This window comes from Gracilinanus agilis, unplaced genomic scaffold (assembly GCF_016433145.1).
Source record: "Gracilinanus agilis isolate LMUSP501 unplaced genomic scaffold, AgileGrace unplaced_scaffold61037, whole genome shotgun sequence".
NCBI classification, from domain to species: Eukaryota; Metazoa; Chordata; class Mammalia; order Didelphimorphia; family Didelphidae; genus Gracilinanus; species Gracilinanus agilis.
This window is the reverse complement of record NW_025396347.1, coordinates 1-3,381: the sequence shown is the minus strand read 5'-3', so window position 1 is coordinate 3,381 and position 3,381 is coordinate 1. Positions and strand designations below refer to the sequence as shown.

General features: G+C 41.8%; 1 pseudogene; it reads left to right on the top strand.

Moving 5' to 3' along the window:
• The first annotated feature begins 325 nt into the window (after positions 1–325).
• On the top strand, positions 326–1,123 carry LOC123256568 (annotated as a pseudogene).
• The last annotated feature ends 2,258 nt before the right edge of the window (positions 1,124–3,381 follow it).

The window sequence follows — 3,381 nt, the reverse complement described above, 5'->3', positions numbered from 1 at the left end:
AGACCTATTTTGTCTTGGTCCCACATGGCAGAATTAGGACTGGACATGAGGGAACACTGCATAACTGAAGCTGTCCAACAGCTGAAATGGACAGATTGGAGAGGCAGTGAACTCTGTCTCTGAATGTAGTAAGGCATATATGATGGTGACTTGCTGGGCAGAATTTATGGGGGAGAGGAACTGAAGAAGAGAAACTCTGATGCTTCAAATCACCATGTTAGGTGAGAATCCCTTTGGGAGTTTTGGTGATCAGAGATTCTCTAAGTGGGAGGATTCTAAGGCTCTGGGCCCACATCTGTGATGGAGATGTGTTCTCACTTCCAAGGTTGGCAATTAGCTTTTCCAAAAACAATCATGACATTGGATTTTACTTGTACCACACTTCAAATTAGGCCATGACATCAAGGTCATCAGCTATAATTCCCTATATTATGCAGTTTGGGGTGAAGAAATAAAGGGGACCACCTTCCTCTTTGAACCAGGGACCCACACTGAGGTAAAACTCCCCAGTCAGAGCATGGAAGGTAAAAACAAGAAAGCACCCAAGAGATGATCTCATCCTCCTCTTGAATTTGATAGAGCAGTCCAGGAATTAAATACTGATTGGGGCAATATGAAAAGCTAGAGGATAATGGGTTGAGCGGGTGTCCATGAGTCTATGGCAATAACCCCAGCATCCCTTAAGCAGTGGAACAGGGGGAAAAAAGGGAGTTGTGAAGGGACCTGGTGCAAAGAGAAATAAGAGAAGACTGTGGGGTAAATCTGATAGATAATAGGATCCTGCATTTACAGCTGGAGGCATTCCCAGAGATCATCTCTTCTGATCTCCTCATTTTACAAAGTTGAAAATGGGGTCTGAGAAGGAAAATGATTAGTCCATAGTCACTCAGTTTCTTGGAGGTGGAATTAGAATAAAGCCTTCCTATCTCCAAGCCCAGGTCTTTGTGTTCAGCTCCATTTGCTCCCTCCCATTCAGGTTTGGTTCATATTTGAAAAGAGTTACTTTCATGTGAAGTTATCTAAAGGATAGGAGATCAAAGTCTGAAATCACCTCAACTTAGACTCTATCAAGGTCATTGAAATTAAGGGTCAATTCAAGTTAAAATCAGTAAGATTTGACTGAGGGGGCAGCTGGGTAGCTCAGTGGATTGAGAGCCAGGCCTAGAGACAGGAGGTCCTAGGTTCAAATCTGGCCTCAGACACTTCCCAGCTGTGTGACCCTGGGCAAGTCATTTGACCCCCATTGCCTACCCTTGCCAATCTTCCACCTATAAGTCAATACACAGAAATTAAGGGTTTAAAATTTAAAAAAAAAATTTGACTGAGCCCTCCAATCGGGCTAACTTCAGACCATTCTTCATAGTTAGGCATCACTTATTACTAATAAAAATGATGATGATGATAACAGCAAATCCTTTCCATGTTATGCTGGTCTCGGGTTTAGAGGGGTGGGTTTGGAGTTGGGAAGGATGACTCTGTGATTCTGCACAAATCTCTTCACATGTAAGGCGCTATAAAAAGGATTTTTTTATCCTTTTTTTCATCTAACAAAGGTCCTGGTGGTGCTCTTACCAGAGAGTTATGTAGGGATTAACAAACCACAAGAGGAAGTAGAAACCATAGAGACAGGAAGGAGAAACCTTAGAGACAGGAAGGAAGAACCATAGAGACAGGAAGTGAGGTTGGAAAAGGGTATAAAAAAGGCCCTCATTTGGTGACAGTTGGGTCTGGCAGTTTCGGGGCTTCTGGGCATGAGTTGGGTTGGTGATTGGCTTTTAGTTGCTGGAATAAAAAATGGTGGGCCTGAGCTTACTGAGTGGGCTTTTGGCTTTAGCCTTTGGAAGGCTTTGTGGCTTTTGGTTTGGGCTGTTAGATTTTTTTTCTTTCTTGAACTTTTTGGAACTTGGCTGGTCTTTGTTGACAGACCTAATCGGGGTTGGTTTAAACACTGATTGGCTTGGTTTTGATTAGGCTGGATCAGGTTGGACCTATGTGGGGTGGTGGCTATCAGTGGAAGATATAGGCAGTTTTAGGTCATAATTATAGGGAGCTATAGGTAGTTATAGGATAACTAGTATAGTCATTAGGAAATTTTCTTTCTCTACCTCTTTCATATATTTCTCTGATTTACTATATTCATTTTACTAGATTCTTTTATTATCTCAATTTTAATTAAGCTAAATTATTAATTGTTAAAAGCTACTAGTTTTCTTTTTCTCTGGCTTAAAGGAATAATATTAATTTACAACTCTACTATATTCTCTTTAAAAATAAATTATTAAAAGCTGTTCTCTTATTTAGTCAAAATCCCTATTTTAACCCTCACAGCTAGAGGGGGGGCATACAAATCAGAGGGTTTAAATCTCTCATTTTTTCACTAAGGCAGGTGAGTTCCAGAAGGATGAAGTGAAAAGATTCATCCAGGGACCAAGGGGCACAAGTGGGACTTGAACCCAGATCTTCCTGACTCCAAACCCATCCCCTTACCCGTTTTGAGTCAGAAAAGTTGGTTTTGAATCCTATCTCCCAAACACTGAAGCTGTGTGACTACAGACCATTCATTTAGAATCCCTGAGTTGGGATTTCCTTACTGATCAAATGGAGGAAGTTACATTGTCTACAAAACTCATAGAAAATTAAGGCTGATATGAAGGAAAGGATATATAAACACCAGAGAAAATGGATGTCTTAGTATTTTGAGCAAGAAGAGCTGGGTTCAAATCCTAGCCATGCTGTTTACTGCCTGCAAAGCCCCCAGAAAGAGCAGAAATCTACTCTATAACCACTTTGAGAAGCCGTTACTTAAACATCATAAATGATGGAGGTCTCAACTTCATCCTGAAACAAGCAGTTCCACTGTCAGACACTTCTGATTTTGTGGAAGTTCTTCCTCATTTTGAGGCAGAACCTGCCTCCCTCTAACTTACACCCATTGTTTCTCCTTGGGGGGGACAGGAATAATAAAAAGCCTGATCTCTTTTCCACATGACAACCCCTAAAATACATGAATAGCCTAGGTTCTGGGCTCATTTTCTCAAATCTCATCCTGACCAGGAGGCTGAACCCACCAGGGCTGACTCCTATTTCTCTCCACAGTGTTTTCAAGGTAACCCCAAGAGGTTGAAGGTTTTGCCTCCATCAGGGTTGTCGTCCACAGTAGCAGTCGACTGGTTGTAATCTTGTTCAGCTGGACTGAGTCAAACAGAACAAGATTCAGCTACTGCTGCTAGCAATGAGGGCCAATTTAGGGACCGTACATGGATCTTGTCACCTTTCCAGGCTCATGAGATTATACCAAAGTCCATTCTGGCCCCCAGAGTCATTTGCCTTCAACCTAGAAAGAGGAAATACAAAAGAAAAAAGGCTTCTGTGGCTGAGAGG